Source organism: Macrobrachium rosenbergii, chromosome 30 (assembly GCF_040412425.1).
Source record: "Macrobrachium rosenbergii isolate ZJJX-2024 chromosome 30, ASM4041242v1, whole genome shotgun sequence".
Classification (NCBI taxonomy): Eukaryota; Metazoa; Arthropoda; class Malacostraca; order Decapoda; family Palaemonidae; genus Macrobrachium; species Macrobrachium rosenbergii.
In genome coordinates this window covers 27,992,536-28,006,236 of record NC_089770.1, presented here as the reverse complement: position 1 = coordinate 28,006,236, position 13,701 = coordinate 27,992,536, and the positions used below count along the sequence as shown (strand labels likewise).

Here is a 13,701-nt window from a genome sequence, read left to right as displayed (position 1 = left end):
TGAAGCTGCTTGCTCAGGGGAACAGTAAAATGTTACAGTGTTTCAGCAATAATTATTGCAACACCTCCATAGGCATGGTCCCCAACAGTGGGGCTCATCATGGTTTAGACCCAGATTGTATACTGCATCCCCTAATTTAGTTTCTTGGAGACATACAACCCCAGGATTATGCTCATGCAATAATACATATACAATTTCTGAATGAATCCTTAGACACCTTACAGTTCCATTGTAAAATGTCCAGATTGAATTTTTAGTGCAGGATCTGCCGAGGGCAATTCCTGTAATCTATACTATTTCTTTGATTTATTTTCCTAATGGACTTTATAGGAGTTTCTTTAGTATGTCTTGAGATATGTGACTTATGATTAGCTCCATTATGTTTTTATTAGCTTTTTATACAGATTATGTATTTTCTTATTATCCAGCTTTTGGATACAGAGCAGAATGGAGGTCTGTCAACTACTATTTTCTTTTTATCTGTGTAGACATCCGGATTATATATGTAATCAACTTAGGTTTGTTAAAAAGCAAATGGATGTTACAGACTAAATACACACAAAACAAAGCTTGTTGGCCTAACAAACATCTTGTCTCGAACTGTCGCCATACCGCGCAATAACTACTCGCATGCTGGGAAGAAAGGGCGTTGGGTTGGGTATTGAAACATACGCTGCCATGTCACTCGAGACCAGAGGTTGCCAAATCAAAAAGTCCTTCAAAGGTGGAGGGAAAAAGAAAAAGAAAGAGAAGGATCAAGTTGATTTCTTGGCTGTTGCTCTCATTTGGAACTTTATGGGGTTTGGAGGAGGGATGAAGGTTCTTACTCTTGTTCCATTTCTTTGGGAAGGATTTCTTGTTGCATGAGAGATGGGAGGACAGAAGGAGGTTTCTTCAATAGCAGATGATTCTACCATATGCAGTAAATAGGTACATCTTCCTTAAAGAGGAGTGCTTCAACCCTAGCAGGCTAGCGCCTGGACCAGATAACTGGGTCTTAGTCTCAGGAGTTCTTACTTTTACAGCAGGTAAAGGTGTTACATTGTTGACTTGAGTTTTTATAGGGGCTACAGAATTCAGAGCCATAGCATAGGTCTTTGTCTGGCCAATTAATTTTTTAGCATAACTAATGCTTATATGGTCAGCATTAGTTTTACACACAGCTGCCTCTTCATATTTATACTGTCTACAATTTTTATTGGATGGGGTATGATCCAGTTCGCAGTTAATACATTTTGGTTGTTCTGATAAAAATGGTTTAACTTTGACCCTTTCATTTCCAAAATTGACATAAGATGGTACATCAGGTCCTCAAAGCTAAAATGACTATATTTGCCTTTGAATTTTCTTACCTTCCATACAGAGATTAGACTAATTTCTAATACTTCACTTTCCATCAATTCACTAAGGTCTCTATCAAATACTACTCCTCTTCCATAACTGAAATTCACGTGTGGTCTAGTTTCTTTTATCATGTCATCTTACTCGAACTTTTTCAGTGTCAACATATGGACTGGGTCTTTGATTTGGCGTGAATAAGGACACTTCCTTTACCAAACCTTGAGATGCTGCCCATATCAGTACCCCCAACATTTTTGGTTGCTAAGGTTGTAGTAATTGTAATTTTCCTCCCTAGCAGATACTATCAACCACATTGGAGGTTTGGGAGTTCTTTCAAGAGTGGCCTTGTCCTCCAAATTTGGCTGAGCCACTAGTACCCATTGAGATGGTCTATAAACATCCATGTTTTTAAGGGTCTTGTCAGACAGTGCTCCTTTGACAGACGATTTACAAATTTTGATATTATTAATATTGCTGCTGGCTTTAAGTGCAGCTTCATGTTTTTCAAAAGTTACCCATACTTTCTATATTCCTTCATTTTCATCAACGTTCATTCTTGCTCTATTATTTTACCGTAACTAGCAAATGAAAGAGAGATAGTTTTGTTGTTACATTCAGGAATGTGCTCTACATACAATACAGTGCTGTACTTTCAAATTATCCACGGTGTTCCCACACCGGTGAGTTTTCAATTTGTGATGACTACCCTGAGAGGTAGTACCACCACTAGAGCATTCTACATCCATGGTCAGGTTCATGCCAAGAGTTGTCACTTGTGTCGAGGTCTTGTCGGAGGTCGTCATCTGTGCCAAACAGTATCATCAAAGGGCCAGGGCACTCTGACCTTCATTACTACAACTCAAAGATCGAATGGAAAGGAAAAGAAATTAAGTAAACCTGAAAACCTTAAAAAGATTCCATCAGCCTTTCATGGAGTTTATTCTTCCACCAATGTCACAAGTGAGAACCGACTCCCAAATGTCCACGCTCCTACCCTTCCAAACAGGGGATGGCACAACATGATTAGAATGGCCCAAGTGTAAGCCAAACCTGCTTGTTAGGACCGAGAGTATTACAAGAATGCAAAATCCCCACCCTAATCATATCATGGGCAAACCGTATAGAATACCGAAAGTCCTATCCCCAGAACCAGACCCCTGGAATCCGTGGCCCAGCCTTTGAAGAATAGTTCCGCCCTTGAACTATCAATCTGATATCTCAGGTCCAAACATTATCAGGTAGTTGATGGTCCTACCACAATTCCAACTACTGTATTTAACTTCAGGTTTAAACCCAGTCTGAGCGATGATATCTTTTCTATTTATCAGGTCAATGAATTTTAGCAAAGTAGAAAATTCCCCAAAAAATTAATCCAAAGAAATATATAATGATATATGGGATTCTTGGACTCAAACCTGGAACAAATTCTTGGGGTTCAAGAGCTCACCATGTCAAAGTTGGTCCCAAGTCGAGGGGATTGAACTTTGTGTTTTGTTGGATGAGGTTTTGATTTTGATATTAGTTTCTAGCAGCATTTTTAATGAAATCAACAAGAAATTTATTAGTTTCATTATGGTCTTTTAAATACTCAAATGGTGGGATATTCCTAGTGTGCATTTCACATCGCTCCTAATCTGCTTTAAAAATGTTATAGTGAGGACATGTTTTTGCAGGATCATTTTGTAATAATGAAATTAATATTGAGAATGATCACTGGTATACAAGTCTTCAACCGTATTCAGTCTAATCTGTCTGCTACACTTGAGGCACACAAGTTAAGTCTGCTGAGGAAAATGTTCCATGTGTTTTTGAATAATGTGCTGATTTCATCATCATTTATACAGCACATGTCGTTTGATCCATGAATTAATCTATTTTACTTCCTGCTCCATTTGAGTTTGTACAATTAGTCCCATATTGGGTTGTGAGCATTAAAATCACCTACTATTAATGTAAGTTCCTTGGCATTGTTAATTAATTCTTTAAGGTTATCAGTATCATAACTTTTATTAGGTTGGTTGTATAATTTATAAATTACATAATTATCGTTTTTTAGTCGTATTCTAATACTCGATATTTGTACGTCAGTCAAAACACAAGTACTTTGTCATAAGCTACTTTGTTATGTACATATATGGCTGTACCTAAAATTTCCTTCTTCCTCTCTAGATGTGATGCTAAAATATATTTACCTACTGTATATTGTACGTTTTTCGATGCTGTTTCGTTGACATTTTGTAAACAATAATACAGTACCATTGGTTCGTTTCCTTAGTAATCTTTGTATTTCTCCTAAATGTACGTTCCATTGTATAATATAATTATTGAAAGTATTACGTTAAGTGTGTTCAAGTGTTATTTTCTTCTTGAGGATTATCAATTTGCATTTTTATAAAATTTTATTTACGACATTTATTTGTTTTTCTTTATATATTAAGTGTCCAATGCACATACAGCCCTTTTCATTAGTGTCTAAACTAGCAGTTTCTTTATTTCTGTATTTTATAAAATTTCTCATAGTGTTTGTTAAACTGTCTTTTGATGTTTCTACTTTTGTTGCACAATTCAATGAAACGTTCGTTACATCCACATGTGTTTTCATGTATCATTCTTTTTTCGTTTACTCTTGCTGCACCAATTATTATTGGTTATATGGAGTATTCTCTTTTCCATTCACATAATCATCCTTGTCAATGGTTTGTTCCTCAACTATTTCTTTGATGTTTTGGGTATCTGCTTCCGTTGGTTCTATTATTATTTTAAGAGACAACGGTATATTTTAGTTTTTGGTTTGTGTTCTTTCTTCGGGTCTTTTGTCTTTACTTTAACAAATCTCTCTCTAATAATAGCTGGCTTTTTGGTTTTGGATGGAGTTCTCTCTAAAGGCCTCTTCTTTTTTTTTTTTTTAGCTTCCAGTTCATTACAACTTTCTTCTTATATTTCTGTGGTATATGTATTACCTTCTTGTGCTTCCATTTGTCCCAATATCTCAAAATGAGATATTGGTTCTTTGTATTTTGGTTCATTCCTGAGATTTATCTATCAAAGTTTTGTTACTCTTATCTATTTCATTTTTGTTTCATTGTTTGATCTTCTTATAGTAGAAATGGTAAGTTTCTCTGACTTTCAATTCTAATTTGGCCTCTTTAATGGCATACCTGTTCTCTCCTGCAGTAATTTTAATTCTGTGTTGCATATTTGATAAATATATTCCTTAGACCATGAATGGTGATTTTGCCCACGGTTCGCATGTTTAGGTTCGCCGCACATCCATTGTGTGTCATGTTCGTTAGATCCACAATACGCACTGACATGTATTTCGGCAATATTTCTTTGTATGTCCGTACTTACTACAGTTTTGGACATTGTAGTGGTTTTGGAAGATACGGTCTAATTTCTCTGTTTTGTCCCATAATTTTAATTTCTATAGGTAAATCTTGGCCTTCAAAATTTTGTTTTTGCTCTTCTTAATGATTTTCTATAACTTTGTCTACTGGCTATGCTGTATATTTCACAGTCTTGCACTTTGCTGTACCTCTTTTTAAGGGAGTCCAGCAATGAATTCTTTTCTATTGGTTCTTCATTATTATCTGGAACTACTATGGTACCCCGTACACTGTTCATGCTGTCATGTTATCATTTGTACCTTTATAATATCAATGTTTTTTATAGTCAGGTAATTTTCTAATTGGTTTCTTGTTGTGGTTTCTATCAACCACATCTGGTCTGTTATTTGTCTGAATGACATTTCAGAAGCTGAATGTCGATTCAGTAAGAAATTTTCTAATTTCAAGGCCGAGGTGGGACATGAATGTAAAGAACTTCAGGTTTGTATATAATATTAGGAAAAATATAGATTACTTTAAAAATCTGCTATTTGTTCTTACACATTTACAAACCATTATTCTTCATATAGAAGACTTACCCATTGCGGGGAGGGGAGTCTGGGCAAATCTCTCAACCAACTGGTTGGTTCTGTCCACCTGGGAATACCTTCCTGGTGACCTGGCCTGGAAGAGCTAAGGAAGGAGTCCTGCACCTTTAGTTTGTTGGATATATGGGATGTTGCAACTGCTAGACTTCAGGGCTAAAAGTAATGAGCTTGTGTCATTACCTTGAAGAAGGCTTTCATGAACCCAAAAGTGTCAGGCAATAAAACTTGCCAATAGAAACTAACGCGTTTGCTTCGCTGTCTATCCCTCTCTCCCACTGTGAAGAGAGAGTGGGGACATGCTGTAATGATGGAAAGCCTTAATTTAATTTAATGGCAGTACCCTTCATAATTGGAGTGGAAAAACAAATTGGTTTTTGTGTTATCAAGACGTTAAGTTGACCACTCGAAGTTGAGGTTGTCTATGATCGAGTGTGCTTATGGAAGCGCGTAAATGTAACTAAGTGCATAGTTGACTAAGTTCAAACCGCAATGTTTGAGACGTGTACGACGACGCGGGAGGGGAAAGGAATGTAGGTCCCCTTGTTTTCCATTTGAAATGCCAAATTTCTCTCTTGTAAAAAGGAACCACTAGAAGGGAACAATTATGGAAGGACTCAAACTAAGAGTATGTTGCTTTCACAATGTATCTACCTTCTGTTGAAAACTAAGAAACATTACAGAAACTGAGGGAGTCTACTCTCCATTCCTCAGCCTTAACTTAATCTCAAGATTCGTCCGTCTTCGACGTCAAGTACCTGTTCCAGCTAATAAAAGGCCTAAATTGTTGTGTATACTGTAGTATTAATTAATTTTCCTAAAATGAATGGTAGCCTCTGAATGTAAATCAGAACAATTGACATACGAATATATAATAGCCACAAGCGGTAGTAATATTATGTATATGGTGGCAACGGTGTAGGATGTATATATCTGTTATAGATTGATACATCCACCCCTACGTCCTAGAGTTTGGCCATTAGGCCTGTATATATTGTTAGGTGTGATATCCTAACCTATGGTATTTAGGCCTATGTTACCCTAGCCTAAGGTCTTGTAAACTTGTGATGATAGTGTAGCCTAAGTTATTGCAAACCAGTGATAGCGCAGCCTATTGTATTGTAACCTACATTGATCTTTTAACCTATATGCCTTCTGTAGCATAGCCTACAAAATGGAGGGTTATGGAGAGAGAGAGAGAGAGAGAGAGAGAGAGAGAGAGAGAGAGAGAGAGAGAGAGAGAGAGAGAGAGAGAGGATTTCTTTGATAATTTATGCAACAACTGTCTGATCAAATTACTGATAAGAAAAGGGAAATGGCTGCACCTGTCACTTCCACACCATTCAATTCTAACAAAGCTAACAGTTCAGACATTAACCCATTCATTACAGTAGACAGAGCAGACAACAATGACACCACACAATAACCCAGCTTCACTTGTGACACACAATTTATCAAATATTACCCAGCCAGTAATGCCCAGTAATCTATCCCTGGGTAGTAACGCTCAAACCCTTTTATCCCAGTATGTAATCTGATTAACCATATTGATAATAATTCAAAGGGCTTTGTCCTAAAAGCCAAGGATATTCTGATGTTGAAGTCAGAATTACAAGGTGTTGGGACTGATAAGTGACTCGCTAGAATATTTCAAACTGGCCTGTGGAAAATGGGGTTACAATATCCATTTATTAAATGGGTGTTTAAACTAGTGTCTATCCTTGGTATAACCAAGACCTAACAATTACATAAGAGCATGGAATATAATTTATAATAGAATGTCAATGCATCATACACATATAGCAACATCATCCCATCCTCTAATCGCATTAATCAAAGAGGAGATAAACAGAATTCACCAAAACAGCAAGTCTGCATTTTGGGTGGGAGCCAACTAGATTTTCCATTCAGACTAGGTAAAATGCGGTTTACTGGGCAGCCAATCACGAATACGAATTCAAAATTACAATATAGTGCAGTTTTGCCTACAATAATGTCGCAAGCATTGCACAAATCTCAAAATTAACAAGGTAACAGCCCGAGGATTTTGGGGGCCATAGACTTTGCTTTCATGCAGTCTATCTGGTAGCTAATCACGAGTTTAATGGAATTTGACTGATAGAATGAGAAGCGGCAAGTACCGCAAAAATCGCCAAAATTCAATGTTATAATCATTAGTGTGCCAACCCGATCTTTATCCAAGCTAGGTATAACGCAATCTGCTGTTCCACCAATTACGACTGGCATCAATGACCTTAGTTGTTCCGATGCCGGAGAACATTAAATTAATCAATTAATCCACCAATTGCGACTCTGACTGCAAACATCCAGTCTATCAACCACCACGGTGTTGGCGGTTAGTAAAGTCCAGCAACTCGGAGTACACAAAAACCCCGATTTTGGCCCTCTATACCTCTGGAAATATTCAACCGACCGGGATGAAACGCTGGCTTTAGAGGTTTCCTACTAAGGTCTCTAATTGTGCCAAATTTCATCGAAATCCGTTAAACAGTTCTGGAGATCCAGATATCGATTTTTGGAGTTCAGGTGATGTGGTATAGGTATGGGTATGGTACAGATATGGGTATAGGTATGGGTCTGATATGGATATGGGTATTGGTATGGGTACGGTGCAGATATGAGTATGGTGCAGATATGGGTATTGGTATGGGTACGGTACATATATGGGTATGGGTACGGTACAGATATGGGTATGGTACAGATACTGGTATGGACATAGGTATGGTTATGGGTATGGTACAGATATGGATAATGGGTATGGTACAGATATGGGTATGGGTATGGTATGTTATGGATAGGGGCATGGTATGGATAGGGGCCTTTTGTTAAAAATGCAGTAACTAAAAATGTGACCCAAAGGGTCATGGGTGGTCTAGTCTTAATTAAAAATTATTACACACGCGGTTTTGGTTTTCGTGATTGTTGAGCTACCCTAGTTTTCACGCACGCGCGCGCGCGCCCACACACACACATATATATATACACACAAATTGTATAATTATGCAGCGAACGAGGTGAGCTGACCATAATCACGGAGAAGCCACACAGGTCTAAGAAAACTATGTCTAAAGTCTAAATAACCCCACTCCTTTGTTACCACATTTTTCTCTATGTAGGGCGTTGCCATTGCAAATAAAGGACTGAAATCACAGGCAAAAAAGTGATGAAATCACAAAAGGGGTAGTAAAGCCCAGCTACAGGAGACAGGTATGGAGGTCAAGGAATTACAAAGGAAGGGGGAGGGTGTAGGACTATACTCCACAACATGATAAATTATCATGAAAGGAAAAAGTAGAAGTAGGCGTCTTTTCTCAATCAGTATAGAAAGCGAGTGCCATAATAATACACACAAAGCTAATCATACCTGAAGAGACAGACACCGGCACTTCTTCAAGCAATACAGTTTGAAGACATAATAGCAAATGTATCCACCCAAAAGCACATGATCATAAAAACACAACTTCTTTGTGGGTAACAATTTTTGTCTTTTCTTCTTTTTTCTTCTTTCTCGTCGAAAATGATAAGGTCAACTCATCCCGATTGTTGCTGTTGCTGTTGTGGAGACTAATGTTCAACAAAAAGCTGGGCCAGGTCAGTGTTGGGTGGTACTGGAATCAGGCGCTCTTGAATAATTTTCACATCAGCGGTAGTTCGTCCAAACCGAAGCCTATTCAATATGCGTGTTACAATGGCACTCGCTTTCTATACTGATTGAGAAAAGACTCCTACTTCTGCTTTTCGCTCTCATCATAAGTTATTAGTTGCGGAGCAAAGCGCCACACCCTATCCCTTCCTTTGTATCCCCTGACCTCCATATCTGTCTCTTGTGGCATGGCTTTACTACCCCCTTTTGCGATTTCATCACTTTTTTGCCAGTGATTACAATATTCTCTCAACAGAGTATGTTGCAAGTAACGCAACAATAGCCAAATAGAAAGACAATAGCCCCCGGATTTTTCGGGGACCAGGTGGTCTTCTTTCAAACTTAGGGTAATACAGTCTTTTGGAACGATAACCACGAATGTGAATATAAATTGCAATATACTGTCATTTGCTTCATTACAGAAAAACAACAATCGCCTAAATAAAAATTAAGTCAATGTTGCTTTGATATTTCACTGGCCACTCTGATTTATCCTTTACACTGGGTATAATACGGGTTTTTGGACAGCGCATCATGAATATAAAACCTGATTTGAAATATATTACAACACCTCAATGTTTGAACAAATTAACAAATGACCAAAATACAGTAGTAAGGCTATAACCATCTGGATATTTTGAGGAACCACCGGGACTTTTCCTTCAAACTGAGTATAATGCCGTCTAATAGGCTGCTTATCACTAACACGAATGCATAATTGCAACATACTGCAATTTTATTACAACATGTTCATGTTGCAAGCAAAATGCCAAAAGGCCAAGGCAATAGCCTATTTTGAGTCGAACAACGCCTTCAAGCCCGAGATAGTGCAAACTACTTGGCCTCTAATATTGAATACGAAAAAAGCTCGTTAAAAGATGAAGATGAATAAAAATTTTAATATGTTGCCATTTGCTTATTTTAGAGCAAAATTACAGGGCTTCAGAGACTTTTTTTTTTTTTTTACCGGGAGATAAGACCCACGTCTTTAGAAATTACCGAATGTTGGTTACTGACATTTCCATATACAGTGGTTTAATGTCCCAAAAAATCAACAAGTATTAATTTTTCCACCACTGTTACTGGGCGACAAATCACCGTAAATGTCCGTATTATCTATCTCCTTAGTTCTCCTAATCTATTCAAGTTGGAAATTATAAACTTGACTGTAAGCACCAATGTTTTCTTTGTATGAAAATGAAAATAAAGAAAACGACAACAATATGATGGGATGACTAAAGTAAACTTACGATCTCCAACGAAACTTGCTTAGCCTAAAAAGTGCCAAGTTTCGCGATAACATGCCACTCTCGAAAGTGGGTTGAAAGTTAAATATTAAATTCACTCTACTTTGGTAATAATTTATACCGGTTATTATTCATCATGGCTTATTACTTAAATAAGGAATTACTTTCGCGGTAAAAAAAATCAGCTTTCTACCATCGCAGTTCCGAAGATATTACAAAATAAGCGATAACTTTTTTTCCTTTGCCGTTCTCATAACTTGTGATCTAAAGAAGTAAAAATCTATTTCCGACAGGTAACCACACTTATTTCAATGAACATTTGAGAGCTTGTAGTATAACTAGCCAATTGAAGTTGAATTTATCGTCAAGAAAAAAATATTTTGGAATGCAAACTTCTTTTACATAAATTATGGAAAACGGTGTTTTTTAAACACCATTTGTATAAAATTGTGAATGCAAAATTGGAATATATAGCTACATTCTATTATGAAAAGGGAAAGGAAAGCAAAACAGGCATTCAAATGGCTAAAGCCTGAGGATTTTTGGGGTAATACATTATAATATAATGTAATTTGCCAGTTATGCGACAAGTCTGTCAGAAAAGCAAAAATCCCGAAACAAGTACTTTGGTCTTAGGATTCTGGGGTTTAGGCGGGACCAACCGGGGCTTTCCTCAAACAAGATGTGGAAAATATCGTGAATATTCTCACATTTTTTCCTTGGGGGAAAAACTTGAAGTTAATACAATTATCATGCAAATGTCATTTTTCGTTTATATACTTTCTCTGTGCTAGAGAAGTATGCCCATCAGTCATTTCACCGAATTTAAAATTTAGTATTTTTGTAAAAATTTTGTTGTCTATTGTTGTAGTTATTGTTGTTTTAGCAGTGAACTGCCTATACATAGTTCCATTTTCTTTACTTAACTTTGTAAGAATCGCGCAAATTTTCTCTATCAATAATAAAAAAATTTATGTTGTAAATGCATTATTTGTTGGTCTTGCGCATCTTCACTGCACTGTTACAACAGGTTTAATACCCATCTGGGTATCAGGTATGTTATTAATACTGAGATTTCCAGAAACTGACTGGAAGCTGCAGTTTGACTTTAAACAATTTGCATCACTGGCTTTACTGGGACTGCTTACACTGGCACTGAACAACTTATAACAGGGAAATGTATGATGACTGCCAACACAATGACGACATTCAACTGTACTCTACAGCCTGAGGAAACACGACCAGATTGCAAGCAAGAGAAACAAAGTTCTGTAACATTAAAGGAGACAGAATCCTTTGATAAGTACCAAAGCCGCGTTCCCACATGCAGGAGTCACCAGCCAGAACAATTTTTTATTATACACAGTCAATTTATGCCTTCCTGAGAACCACATCAACGGATTGACAGTATTCTTGAACAAATGCGTCAAAACTTGCGCTAATGGAGGCTGCGCTTAAGAAAAATCAAGATATTGAAGAATCAGGAATGACAATAGATTTGGACAAAGCTAAATGGGTTTACAACACTCACCCATAATATGGTTTTCGCTAAAGAATGACATCCACGTGAGATGATCTGCAGAAATCCGTCACGCAGTTGTGAAAAGTCTTGAAGTATCTTCAGAGGAAGTATATTGGGAGTTCTAGTGAACCTGTAAATGAGAAAAATTATGCATAAGAACAATATACTGTATATATTTAACTAGTAATGGATTCAGAGCCGATGAAACGCGGTTTTTCGGCAACACCTTTTTATCAAAGGTGAAAGTTGGCAAGTGTACATTTTATAACCCTACCTAATTTTTGCAAGTATTAATTAGTACCCAAGTTCAATAGCACTGGTGTTTATCATTCATCAAAACGATCCCTTTCTGTCATTGCCTTTGCTATATGGCGTAAAGGCATTAACACTGATGTTAATATTCCTGGTTTTACACTGATCTTAGAAACCCAGCGGTGCAATGTTGAAATAGATGGATATGAAAATTATTTTTCATTACGGCTGGCAGAGACGTAATTTCCTGTAATATTTACAACTGATATTTAGTATAAAAGAAAAAAAGTTATAACTGGTGACTTACATTCAACTGAAGACAATTTATCATTACCTGTATGGTTAAGCCTGATCTTATAATTGGTTGCATCCGGTCAACTTCAATCATATTATTTACTGGGCAAAGAACAATGGAAATATTGCCGACGTATTATAAAAAGAATAACTACGTCAATCATGTACTCTCCAAAGGAAACTTTGGTATTTTAATGGCCTGACCTAAAGTTCATAATTGGTGGCATCCGGTCAACTGCAGTTATATTCACTGGCAGAGAAACAAATGAAATATTGCTCAGGTATTATGAAAAGATTAACGAGGTGAAAAATTTATTCGCCAAAGGAAATTTTGGTAGTTCAATTCCCTGGCTCAAAGTCCATAATTGATGGTATATGGTCAACTTAAATTATACTATTTACTGGGCAAAGGAATAAGAAACTTTGCGTAGGTATCGCAAAAAGATTAACTAGGTCAACAATTTATTCACCAAAGGGAATATTGGTATTTTAATTCCCCGACCCAAAGTTCTAGTCCAGCAATTCTTTTAAGTTTGAAAACATTAAAATTTCGTAAACCACGTTGGTGATGAATGTTAGCTTTATAGGAAATCAGCTGGAATTTTCAGACGTTTAATTGTATAGAAAATAAATATAAAAAATGATTTACATTACATCTCCTCTTTCCTTTGCACCACCCAGAATCTAAAGTGAAAACCGTGACATCAAACCATTTGCAACATTTATCAATGGTAATAGTAAGTATAGTAAATATTAAGTGACAAATATATGTCATACTGTAAATATATTTAACTATATAAACTGATTTATTGTGAACAGTTAACTTTACTTGAATAGAATACCACTACACTTACGCTCTCCTTGCATACCACAGAAAATCCAAATAGGGAAATCGTGGCATCTGATCATTTGTAATATTAACTTATAAATGGTAACAGAAAACATAGTAACTATTAAGTAGCAAATATTTGTCACATTGTAATGTATTAACAATATAAACCGATTCATTAAGAACCATCGAATTTACTTCAAAAGAATACCAAATTTTAAACTTGTCCTCTGAAGCAGGCAGATGCATTGTTGGTATTGCATCAGTCTTTAACTGTACAAGATGTCTTAGTATTGGGATTCCAAGTAATTCATATTTAAGATTCCTTGCATAATCAGTTTATTCAAGATGCAAACTACAAATCCTCAAAGAGTCCGAATTAAATTTGTCTTTTCTGTTGCACAGATGAATCCATTTCTTTCGGAGTTCATTTTTTTTTCGAAAATTTATGAAAAGTCAGATCACTGTTTCGATCTGAACTGGAGTTACATCCATTCAGTGCACAAATATTCGACATAGTTCTACAATGACGAATGACCAAAATGCAAATGAATAAACAATATAAAGTCACGATCGCATTTACACCTCCTTTCTGCTATACTTCCTATACCTGACTGTCAG

General features: G+C 36.6%; 1 long non-coding RNA gene across 2 annotated transcripts in view; it reads right to left on the bottom strand.

The window, feature by feature from the left end:
* Window positions 1–13,701, bottom strand: part of LOC136855146 (uncharacterized) — a 50,493-nt gene that overhangs the window by 34,137 nt on the left and 2,655 nt on the right. For both annotated transcript variants that reach the window (XR_010857924.1, XR_010857925.1), the window contains exon 2: window positions 11,715–11,835. This is a non-coding gene — a long non-coding RNA (uncharacterized lncRNA). The remainder of the gene's footprint in view (window positions 1–11,714; window positions 11,836–13,701) is intronic.